Here is a 13,196-nt window from a genome sequence, read left to right on the forward strand (position 1 = left end):
TTTAAATATAAATAAATAATAAAAAATTAAAGAAAAATAGTTTTGTCTTGTCCCTAATAGTCCAGACTATGAGAATATGATGTTATTTATGCTGCATGATTATAAAAGAGAAAAAATAATAGAGAAAATCTATTAGTAGATAGTCATAGATTAGTGTCTCTTGTAGATGAGAACAAATCCCTGGTGTCCATACAGGGGATGTAGCTCAGTGGTAGAGCGCATGCTTTGCCTGTATGAGGTCCCGGGTTCAATCCCCGGCATCTCCATGTTTTGTGATAAAAAAAAAACCTAGAAAACTTCCAAAAATTCAGAAATCTGATACGTGTGAGTATACAGCGGCTCGTCTGTCTGGGTGTAACACAGAAACTGCACTCAGCACTAAATATCAGATATTTCCTTTTGAAAATGTTATGCAGAGTGATTGTTGGACAGTAGGGGGCAGTGTAATCAGCACAATACACCTAGAGACTAGATAGGAGGAAATCCGTTTTCAGGACCAGCGGCCGCAACAGTTATTCTGTGGCCGCTGGACAGGAGCCCCCCAAACCTAATCCCACCTGCTGGTATATTATGTGAGTGCCGTGTGCTATTAGTACAGTATTAGTATTTGATACGCTGCTGATTTTGCCAGTTTTCCCACCTACAGAGAATGGAGAGGTCTGTAATTTTTATCGTAGGTCACTTCACCTGTGAGAGACAGAATCTGAAAAGAAAACCGAAAATCACATTGTACTTTTAACCCTTTAACGACCTTGTGTTTTTCCGTTATTGCTTCTTCATTTTTTGCCCCCTTTCTTCCCAGAGCCATCGCCTTTTTATTTTTTCGTCAATATGGCCGTGTGAGGGCTTATTTTTTGCAGGACAAGTTGTACTTTTAAACGTTATTACTGGTTTTACCATATCGTGTACTGGAAAACTAATTAATTAATTAATTAATTTAATTAATTATTTGCCCCACTGTAGGTGGTCACTGTATGGTAGTATTATGAGGACCTTGTATGGTGGTATTATCGAGCTCTGTATGGTAGTATTATGTTGACGCTGTATACTAGTATTTTGTGGCCACTGTATAGTAGTATTATGTAGGCTTTGTATAGTAAAATGATGTGGGCGGTGTATGGTAGTATTATATTTGGCTCTGTATGGTAGTATTATGTGGGGTCCCTGTGGTAGTATTATGTGAGCTCTGTATGGTAATATTATGTGGGCATGGAATGGTAGTATTTTGAGTGCGCTGTATGATAGTATTATGTAGCCATTGAATGGCAGCATTATGTGGGCACGGAATGTTATTATTTTTTGTGCTTTATATTGCAGTATTATATGGAAGCATTGCTGTATTCATCGTACACTGACTACCTGCAGCAAATTCATCATAATGCACAGCACAAAAGCTGATAGTGCTGCAGCCAATCGCTAAGCATAGTTGCACAGGCTGTCTACACAGACAGCCCTCAGTGATTGGCTGCAGTGGTGTATGTTCTTTTGTGAAGGTGGGGAGGATGATGTTTCACCTCTCTGGAAAACTATTGTTATTTTAAAAGTATTACATTGTACTATATTTTATGTATTATCCTCCTGGAGGCTGCAGTCCCTCTGAGTCCAGCGTGTTAGGGTTAACTGTAGGGCTGGCCCATGGTTGGGGAGGACCTGTGGGTTAGTTTCAGTTTGGTTTTAGTTAGTCTAATAAAGGGAAAGAAGAAAGGACACCCTCAGGAAATAGGTGATCATCACCAGGTGTGTGGTGTGACGAAGACACTAGCAAGCATAGAGAACGCCCCAACGGTGGCAGCGGAATTCTGGTTAGCAGGTGAATCGGGGGAGAATGTACAGCGAGAAACTTTGTTAGAATCCCTAATGGTCTCTGGGTAACAGCCAGGACTTAGAAGCTGCGGGTTCGAGAGAGACAGAGTCAGCAAGGCTGGGACAAGCTTAGTAAGGTGACAGCCAGAAGCACATTGTTACGTGGTTCCCAAGAAGTGGGCTGAAGGATAGAGGCCACTGAGAAAAGCATAGCTTAAAGTGAGGCTAACCAGGAAAAGTATGGAGGTTCCCGACTTAGCCCATAGCGCTCTAATAGTCCTTATTTCAGCAACAGTGACGCTGTTCGTACCATCGGAAACATACCACTGTTTTGTGTAAAGGAACATGTCAACATCATCTCCTGTTACTCTCTGAGCGCAAGTCGGATTGCTAGAAGAAATGACTTTGTTGTATTGGAAAGGTCAGGTTTCCTTGTCGTGGGTGTTACATTCTGCATGAATAGCCCCACCGAAACTCCTGCACTGAACTCAAATGAAGACCTGTAGGATGGGGAAAGGGGTCCCTAAAAGATCTAAGGACTGGGAGCAAAAGCAGGAGACCTCCTAACAGAAAAGTTAGTTGCAGAAACGATAATTAAAGGAAACAAAACTGGTGGAACAAGAAGTCCCAGGATAACAATATTCCAAAGCAAGAAGAACTAAACAAGACTACTTAGCCAGAGCACGAGCGTTACAACACTGATGTCCAGCAGGGAATGGGAGCCAGGTGCTGAGTAATAAAGTGTGCAGAGATTACTTGACCAAGAAACCCAGCACCAGAGGAAAAGACTAGAAGCCAGCAAACCACGACAAGATGGCCGATAGTAAAACAACATAGATTCTTACAGTGGGGTCTCAGGGAGCCGATGCCGCACTCTGCATGTCTGACCAGAACATAACTAGAAGAACACCACAGCAACCAAATATTTATAAATTGTACAGTACAGACCAAAAGTTTGGACACACCTTCTCATTTAAAGATTTTTCTGTATTTTCTTGACTATGAAAATTGTACATTCACACTGAAGACATCAAAACTATGAATTAACACATGTGGAATTATATACTTAACAAACAACTATATATATATATAACTATAACTATATATATATATATATATATATATAGTATATATATATATACTATATATACTATATACTATACTATATATATATATATATTATATATACTATATATAACTATAACTATATATATATACTTAACAAACAACTGAAAATATGTCTTATATTCTAGGTTCCTCAAAGTAGCCACCTTTTGCTTTGATGACTGCTTTGCACACTCTTGCCATTCTCTTGATGAGCTTCAAGAGGTAGTCACCGGAAATGGTTTTCACTTCACAGGTGTGCCCTGTCAGGTTTAATAAGTGGGATTTTTTGCCTTATAAATGGGGTTGGGACCATCAGTTGTGTTGTGCAGAAGTCTGGTGGATACACAGCTGATAGTCCTACTGAAGAGACTGTTAGAATTTGTATTATGGCAAGTAAAAAGCAGCTAAGTAAAGAAAAACGAGTGGCCATCATTACTTTAAGAAATGAAGGTCACTCAGTCCGAAAAATTGGGAAAACTTTGAATGCGTCCCCAAGTGCAGTTGCAAAAACCATCAAGCACTACAAAGAAACTGGCTCACATGAGGACCGCCCCAGGAAAGGAAGACCAAGAGTCACCTCTGCTTCTGAGGATGCTTCTCCAAGTCACCAGCCTCAGAAATCGCAGGTTAACAGCAGCTCAGATTAGAGACCAGGTCAATGCCACACAGAGTTCTAGCAGCAGACACATCTCTACAACAACTGTTAAGAGGAGACTTTGTGCAGCAGGCATTCATGGTAAAATAGCTGCTAGGAAACCACTGCTAAGGACAGGTAACAAGCAGAAGAGACTTGTTTGGGCTAAAGAACACAAGGAATGGACATTATACCAGTGGAAATCTGTGCTTTGGTCTGATGAGTCCAAATTTGAGATCTTTGGTTCCAACCACCGTGTCTTTGTGCGACGGAGAAAAAGTGAACGGATGGACTCTACATGCCTGGTTTCCACCGTGAAGCATGGAGGAGGAGGTGTGATGGTGTGGGGGTGCTTTGCTGGTGACACTGTTGGGGATTTATTCAAAATTGAAGGCATACTGAACCAGCATGGCTACCACAGCATCTTGCAGCGGCATGCTATTCCATCCGGTTTGCGTTTAGTTGGACCATCATTTATTTTTCAACAGGACAATGACCCCAAACTCACCTCCAGGCTGTGTAAGGGCTATTTGACTAAGAAGGAGAGTGATATATGATGTCATTGGAATCACTGAAACTTGGTGGGACGATACACATGATTGGAATAAAAGGCTAAAAGGATACAACTTATTTGCAAGAAACAGAATTGATAAACGTGGAGGAGGTGTCGCATTGTATGTTAGAAAAGCGTATATCTGCACAGAGATTGAAGCTTCAGAGACTGGGAGTTCTGTGGAAACTGTTTGGGTAAGAATACAAGGAGAGAACAACGGAAAGGACACCATTGTAGGCATTTACTACAGGCCACCTGGGCAAGCTGAAGATATGGATGAACTCTTTATGTATCAAATGACCAAGTTCTCCAAAAAATATGACGTAGTGGTCATGGGAGATTTCAACTATCCAGACATTTGTTGGGAATCTCTCTCAACTAAAACTAACAGGTCAAGCAAATTCTTATCCTCTCTTGCTGACAACTTTATCTTCCAAAAGGTAGGGGAGAAAACAAGGGGATCTGCTACTTTGGATCTAATCCTTATAAACAGGGAGGAAATGGTTGAGGAGGTAAAGGTGGCTGGGACCCTAGGAGGCAGCGATCATGCTATTATAGAATTTTGGATAACTAGAGGAGGAAGACATGTGAAGACTCAAACTTCAAGGTTTGATTTTAGAAAGGCAGATTTTAAGAGACTCAGAAAGAGAATAGGAGGGATCCAATGGCTGGATGTCCTTAAGGACAAAAATGTCCAGGAAGGATGGGATATTTTTAAAAATGAGATTCTCAAAGCACAATCGTTAACAATCCCGAAAAGTAGGAAGAATGGGAAGCATTTAAGGAAACCAGGATGGATGAACACAGAACTTAAACACATGCTAAAAAGAAAGAAAGAAATGTTTATTAAATGGAAAGAGGGAGGCATATCTAAAGAAGATTATAATGCAGTCTGCAGATCCTGTAGGGCACGTATCAGGTTAGCTAAAGCTGACAATGAATTAAGGCTTGCAAGAGATGTCAAAAGCAATAAAAAAGGATTTTGGGGGTATGTCAAAAGTAAAAGAAAAGTCAAAGATGCTATAGGATTTTTACAGGATGAAAATGGAGAAATGGTAAGAAAGGATGTTGAGAAGGCCGAACTTTTTAATTCCTATTTTGCATCTGTTTTCTCTCAGAAAGAAAATGTAACATCAACTGATTTTCACTGTCCTTTTAAAGGAATAGAAGAATCCAAGTTATCTGTAAACAGAAAGATTGTGAGGGAATATTTAGCTAACATAAATGAGTTCAAGTCTCCAGGTCCAGATGAATTACACCCCAGAGTACTGAAGGAGATCGTAGAAGAAATTTTAGAACCACTCTCCATAATCTTTGAAAATTCTTGAAGAACAGGAGAAGTCCCAGAAGACTGGAGAAGAGCAAATGTTGTTCCTATCTTCAAAAAGGGGAAGAAGGTGGACCCAGGGAACTATAGGCCGGTGAGTCTGACTTCTATACCAGGAAAGATCTTTGAACAAATTATTAAACATCATGTATGTAAGTACCTGGATAAAAATGAAGTGATTAACCAGAGTCAGCATGGGTTTGTAACTAACAAGTCATGTCAGACTAACTTAATTTCCTTCTATGACAGAATCACTGACTGGGTGGATCAGGGAAATGCTGTAGATATAGTATATCTTGACTTCAGCAAAGCATTTGACAAAGTATCTCACACCATCCTTATTGAAAAAATGACCAAGTATGCAATGGACCAGGCAACTGTTAGGTGGATTCATAACTGGCTTAGTGATCGGACTCAAAGGGTGGTTGTAAATGGCTTCACATCCAGCTGGATGAATGTCTCAAGTGGGGTACCACAGGGCTCTGTCCTGGGACCTGTATTGTTCAACATCTTCATCAATGATTTAGATGAAGGAATTGAGGGTAAACTGATTAAATTTGCTGATGACACAAAGCTAGGAGGGATAGCTAATACTAGAGAAGAGAGAGAGCGGATTCAAAAAGACCTAAATAAACTGGAGCAGTGGGCAGCAACCAACAGAATGGTTTTTAACAGGGAAAAATGCAAAGTACAACATCTGGGCAATAAAAATGAAAAAAGCATATACAGAATGGGAGGAATAGAGCTAAGCAACAGTACATGTGAAAAAGACTTAGGTATACTAATAGATCATAGACTGAACATGAGTCAACAGTGTGATGCAGCAGCAAAAAAGGCAAATACAATTCTGGGATGTATTAACAGAAGCATACAGTCTAGATCACGTGAAGTCATTATCGGTCTTTACTCCTCTTTGGTCAGACCTCATCTGGAATACTGTGTACAGTTTTGGGCACCACATTTTAAAAAAGACATAGACAAACTGGAACAAGTTCAGAGAAGAGCGACCAGAATGGTGACTGGTCTGCAAACCATGTCCTATGAGGAACGGTTGCAGGATTTGGGAATGTTTAGCTTGCAAAAAAGAAGACTGAGAGGAGACTTAATAGCTGTCTACAAATATGTCAAGGGCTGTCACATTGTAGAAGGATCATCTTTATTCTCATTTGCACAGGGAAAGACTAGAAGCAACGGGATGAAACTAAATGGGAGGAGACACAGATTAGATATTAGAAAAAACTTTTTGACAGTTAGGGTGATTAATGAGTGGAACAGGCTGCCACGAGAGGTGGTGAGTTCCCCTTCAATGGACGTCTTCAAACAGAGGCTGGACAGACATCTGTCTGAGATGATTTAGTGAATCCTGCTTTGAGCAGGGGGTTGGACCAGATGACCCAGGAGGTCCCTTCCAACTCTACCATTCTATGATTCTATGATTCTATGATGGGGTGCTACGCCAGATGACCTGGCCTCCACAGTCACCAGACCTGAACCCAATCGAGATGGTTTGGGGTGAGCTGGACCGCAGAGTGAAGGCAAAAGGGCCAACAAGTGCTAAGCATCTCTGGGAACTCCTTCAAGATTGTTGGAAGACCATTTCCGGTGACTACCTCTTGAAGCTCATGAAGAGAATGCCAAGAGTGTGCAAAGCAGTCATCAAAGCAAAAGGTGGCTACTATGAAGAACCTAGAATATAAGACATATTTTCAGTTGTTTCACACTTTTTTGTTAAGTATATAATTCCACATGTGTTAATTCATAGTTTTGATGCCTTCAGTGTGAATGCACAATTTTCATAGTCATGAAAATACAGAAAAATCTTTAAATGAGAAGGTGTGTCCAAACTTTTGGTCTGTACTGTATATTGGTAAGAAATATTACAACTAAGTTCATGTTGTTGCTCAAAGAGGGGACTGATGATGCACCAGTGGTCATACACAATATATAGGGGGGGGTGGCCAAGGCCAGAATGAACGACAAGGAGGTGATGTTATAGATATAAAAATGCTTTATTACACATGCATCTATAGAAAATAGGGAAAGATACAACAATCGGATACACAAATATAAAAACAACAACAACGTCTGTCCATCACGGTGGCACATTACAATATAAACATTTTGCTCTGCATAAACACTGGGGATGGGTACTGCTAACTAAATCTAAATGCACTCCATATGCCAATAGATAGAATTAGACCCATTACATATCTCCCAGAGCGTTGTATACAACCAGACCACTGCGCTGAGGCCATTACCCAACGCGCGTTTCGGCGCTTGCCTTTCTAAATTTGTTCCTGTTGAGGTACGGCCTCAGCGGGGTATCCTAGTTGTATACAACACTCTGGGAGGTATGTAATGGGTCTAATTATATCTATTGGCATATGGAGTGCATTTAGATTTAGTCAGTAGTACCCATCCCCAGTGCCATAATACAGCATGGGTGCATTATATTGTGTGGAGGACAATGGGGGAGTGCATTATATTGTGGTGAGGACCATGGGGGGCACATTATACTGTATAGAGGACCATGGGGTGCAATATACTGTATGGGGGATCATGGGGGGTGCATTATACTGTATGGAAGAACATGGGGGTACATTATATTGTATGGAGGACCATGGGGCTGCATTATAGTGTATGGAGGACCATAGTGGTGCATTGTACTGTATGGAGGACCATGGGGGGTGCATTATACTGTATGGAGGACCATAGGGAGAGCATTTTATTATATGGAGGACCACGGGGAGTGCATTATATGCTATGGAGGATTATGGGGGGTGCATTGTACTACATGGAAGGCTGTGTGGGGACATTATAATATGTGAGGGTCCATTATACTGTATGCAAGCGGTTTGTGTGAGTCCATCAGGCTGTGTGGGTCCATCATACTGTATGTAGGACCATTAATGTGCATGGACGGCTGTGTTGGGGTCACAGTTGGGGGATCATACTGAGTTGGGGTCACCATACTTTGCGTCGGGAGTTGAGGTGGGGTACAGTAGGGTCATTATACTGTGCTTGTGGAGGAATGCACCATCGGGGTATCATACTGTGTTTGGGGGGCACTTTTGTTTGCATAATACTTTATGGGGAAAATGAAAGAGGAATCTAGGACTTCAACAGGAGGATAATTACTATGTAAAGGCTGGAAAGTTGTGAGATCTGCTCTTCTGTGACCCCATCAATGATTTACTTTTTTTGGGGGGCGAAGGGGCCCAATTAGAACTTCAGCCCTGGGGCCCCATGACTTCTATGTACGCCCCTGCCTGTAGCTGCCGCCCCGAGCTCCGTTACACTCTCATAATTTGAATCATGGCCCTATTACACATACAGGGGCAGTAGGTCAGTGGTAGAGCGCATGCTCCGCTAATAATACCGACACATCAGCTCCACACATAGAGAGTATTGTGTCTCCGAAAACAGATTCTTTTGAAATGCCTTAAAGGGATTGTCTATAGTATATGCCATCAATGTCTGACAGATGCTGGGCTGCACATATCTCCAGGACAGGGGTCCGCCCGATACTCCACGCCGGCTGCCATCCGACCACCAGTGGGTGGGAGCCGGTGGCGCACGTGTCGGCTTTCTTATTTATTGTTATGGGAGTTCCAAAAACAGAGGAGCAAATACAAGGAGGGAGAAGAAATGTATCAGAATGGTCACATGAGAATAAGGAGAAATATAACCGCAGCGCCGGCGTCATGGATCGTCCGTCACTTATGTGACCTCCTATCAGTCTCCATCCAGGGGATGTAGCTCAGTGGTAGAGCGCATGCATCCATGTCTTGTGATAAAGTAGAAAAACCTCTCCAATTATATTCCAGGATCTTTGATATTTGACTTCGCACTTAGTTCTCCCTTTGTCAGACCCCCATATACTGTCAGACCCCCATACTGCATACTGTTACACCCTGGAGCATTATTTGCACACACCCCATTTACTTTCTTTTGTCTTTATATTGTTTCTCTCTTTATTCTTTGCATTACACGACCATCCATTATGTAAATGTCATTGATATTCTATGTGTGTATACCTATCCATCTTATACAGTGCTCAAAATAATAAAGGGAACTCTCAGATAACACATCCTAGATCTGAATGGATGAAATATTCTCATTGAATACTTTGTTCTGTACAAAGCTGAATGTGCTGACAACAAAATCACACAAAAATCATCAATGGAAATCACATTTATTAACCAATGGAGGCCTGGATTTGGAGTCACCCCCAAAATTAAAGTGGAATAACACACTGCAGGCTGATCTAACTTTGATGTAATGTCCTTAAAACAAGTCAAAATGAGGCTGAGTATTGTGTGTGGCCTCCACGTGCCTGCATGACCTCCCTACAACGCCTGGGCATGCTCCTGATGAGGCTGAGTATTGTGTGTGGCCTCCCCGTGCCTGTATGACCTCCCTACAATGCCTGGGCATGCTCCTGATGAGGCTGAGTATTGTGTGTGGCCTCCACGTGCCTGTATGACCTCCCTACAATGCCTGGGCATGCTCCTGATGAGGCTGAGTATTGTGTGTGGCCTCCACGTGCCTGTATGACCTCCCTACAACACCTGGGCATGCTCCTGATGAGGCTGAGTATTGTGTGTGGCCTCCCCGTGCCTGTATGACCTCCCTACAATGCCTGGGCATGCTCCTGATGAGGCTGAGTATTGTGTGTGGCCTCCACGTGCCTGTATGACCTCCCTACAACGCCTGGGCATGCTCCTGATGAGGCTGAGTATTGTGTGTGGCCTCCCCGTGCCTGTATGACCTCCCTACAATGCCTGGGCATGCTCCTGATGAGGCTGAGTATTGTGTGTGGCCTCCACGTGCCTGTATGACCTCCCTACAACGCCTGGGCATGGTCCTGATGAGGCTGAGTATTGTGTGTGGCCTCCCCGTGCCTGTATGACCTCCCTACAATGCCTGGGCATGCTCCTGATGAGGTTGCGGTTGGTCTCCTGTGGGATCTCCTCCCAGACCTGGACTAAAGCATCCGCCAACTCCTGGACAGTCTGTGGTGCAACGTGACGTTGGTGGATGGAGCGAGACATGATGTCCCAGATGTGCTCAATCGGATTCAGGTCTGAGGAACGGGCGGCCAGTCCATAGCTTCAATGCCTTCATCTTGCAGGAACTGCTGACACACTCCAGCCACATGAGGTCTGGCATTGTCCTGCATTACGAGGAACCCAGGGCCAACCGCACCAGCATATGGTCTCACAAGGGGTCTGAAGATCTCATCTCGGTACCTAATGGCAGTCACGCTACCTCTGGCGAGCACATGGAGGGCTGTGCTGCGGGCTGGTATGTTTATGCACAATCACCAGGGACCTTCCCAGCCTGATAATATCAGCTCTCAGTTGTCTGCTTTAATTAACTTTGCTGGTTACATGGGGAGGGGCACCACGTCATTTTTTTTCTTTCGTTTTTTTATTTAATCATTAAAAGCTGCCTGATAAGCTCCACAGGGTGCAAAGTTATTATATGTTGGGTGGTTGTGCAATTATTTGTCTATATGTCTGTTCCTATGTCTAAATGTCTCTCTGTATGTCTGTAGGTCAATATATCTGTCTATCTATCTAATCAATCTATCTCTATTATCTATCTCCATGTCATTTATTGCTGTCTAAAAACGCTAGAAAAATGCAGGAAAAAAAGCACGTTTTTGCCGCTGCGTTTTTCCTGCCAAGAGATGTGGAAATGCTGCAGAAATTTCTGCTTTCAAATAAGTGTGAACATACCCTTACGGTTTTGCATATGAGCATAGCACACATGCAGGGGATGTAGCTCAGTGGTAGAGCGCATGCTTTGCATGTATGAGGCCCCGGGTTCAATCCCCGGCATCTCCATAGTCATGTATTCCACAGAGATCACTCTATATCTCACCATGCTGTCACTGTGTCAGGATTTCATCAGGGATTCCAACATATGGAATATATGTTAATGCCCTCCGTACAGTCACTGCCAGCTTCACAATAGCCCAATTATTAATATTACTCGCTGCCACCACCGGCCGAGTTTGAAATATAGTACAAGGCCTTGCCTGGCCAAACGCCTGCATTCTGGTAGTGTATGGCTTCAGGGAAGGGAACGATTACAGGACAAAAGAAACAGAACGATTAGACTTTATATTTAATCCAAATGGGAGGCAGTGTTTAGGAAAACTATACAAAAATGTTTACAAAAGGAGACAATACAATACATTAATAGTTACACCAAATAATAAGGATTAAAGAAGAGACTTACTATAAGATCGCTGAGACAATTCAATATAGATGGAGGAGGGGCTCCCCGATTTGATTTGAACGCTATCGAATATGACCCGTTGCTTATAGTATCTATACCCCCCAGCCAACTATTTTATGCTGAAGGGAGAGACCCCCCTGGGATGACGTCACAGGGACTGGGCTCTAGCCTGCACATTTTATTAAAAACTTCTGGGATAACTCATCGCTCGTTGATCCCAGAATCCCAAAAGTGATACCATATTTCTATTATGATTTTACCTTTATTTAAGGACCACACACTGCAGAGTAGTGACCTGCTATCCTAGTGCTTTTGTGCTACAGCTCCATGGAGGGGTTTGATAAAATATGCATAGCGTTATGTGATATTTCAGTTTTTCTTTTTTAATAATTATGCAAAAATTTCTACATTTCTGTTTTTTTCAGTCAAGATGGGGTGCAGAGTGTACTTTAATGAGGAAAAAATGAACTTTTTAGAGTTTACCAAATGGCTGCAATGAAACAAAGAGTGAAACATTTAAAGGGGTCTGAATACTTTCCATATCCAATGTATTGCTCCATACAGTATGGGCCCCATATAATGCTCCATACAGTATGGCCCCATATAATGCTCCATACAGAAAAAAAATAATAATCAAATACTTACCTATCCTTGTTCCCCGCTTGCCGCAGTTCCTGTCTCCACAGCGTGTTCCAGCTCTCTGCACTGTGACTGCTCAGCACAGAGGGGGCGCTGTAGTGATCGCGCCCTCTTCCCTGAGACGTCACAGAGTTGGAAGACACCAGAACTGCGGAGGAACGTGGAGAGATGAGTATCGCGAGCAGTTTAAAGCAATATGGGACGCGGTGCCAGCGCCCGTGCTGTACTGCTCTGCCAGCTATATAGTGGCCGCTTCCGGGTACTGCACACCTGACCCTATTCATATGATCTGCATTACCCCGCTGTGGCCACTATGCAGTTGTCGGCGCTGTGCTATTCCAGTCTGCAAATAATCACATCCAACCGGCACCAAGAACAGCTGATCGCGCGTGTCGGGGGTCACGTCCCCATTAATCTGATATTGGTCGCCTATCCTAAGGGTAAGCCATCAATATAAGAGTGCTAGACATCCCCTTTAACTGTTGCCACTACCCCTATACCAACTAATGGTAAATCCCTCCCTCACTTATCATTATGTGCTGCTAATGTTACGTAACAACATTCTATATAGTGAAGTCACAACCAGACATAGAGATGGTAAATATTATTTATTTTTAGGAATATTTGGAGAAATAATGGAATATATGAGGATATCATAGTCTGGGGCTGCAGCTGTTATCAGCATCTCTGCACATGCTGGAATCAGGGTCTCTATGAAGCAGATGAGGGATCTGTGGATCATTATGGAAATGATCTGTAACTTCTGCAGATTTCTGTAAAGAGAAGACGCCAAATTATTACATCTCATCAATAGATTCCCAGTAAAAAGTTAATAATCAGCTGGAAAATATAAAAAAGCAAATTCTAATATCTACTTACATGAA

At 42.7% G+C, this 13,196-nt stretch overlaps 2 non-coding genes across 2 annotated transcripts; both read left to right on the forward strand.

The window, feature by feature from the left end:
• The first annotated feature begins 194 nt into the window (after positions 1–194).
• TRNAA-UGC (transfer RNA alanine (anticodon UGC)) lies at positions 195–266 on the forward strand. Its single transcript has one exon. It is a non-coding gene; the product is annotated as a tRNA-Ala (tRNA).
• A 10,938-nt stretch (positions 267–11,204) lies between these two features.
• Positions 11,205–11,276, forward strand: TRNAA-UGC (transfer RNA alanine (anticodon UGC)). Its single transcript has one exon. It is a non-coding gene; the product is annotated as a tRNA-Ala (tRNA).
• Positions 11,277–13,196: the final 1,920 nt, after the last annotated feature.

This window comes from Phyllobates terribilis, unplaced genomic scaffold (genome assembly GCF_046119375.1).
Source record: "Phyllobates terribilis strain yellow unplaced genomic scaffold, ASM4611937v1 Scaffold_208__1_contigs__length_3488620, whole genome shotgun sequence".
In the NCBI taxonomy this organism is placed as follows: Eukaryota; Metazoa; Chordata; class Amphibia; order Anura; family Dendrobatidae; genus Phyllobates; species Phyllobates terribilis.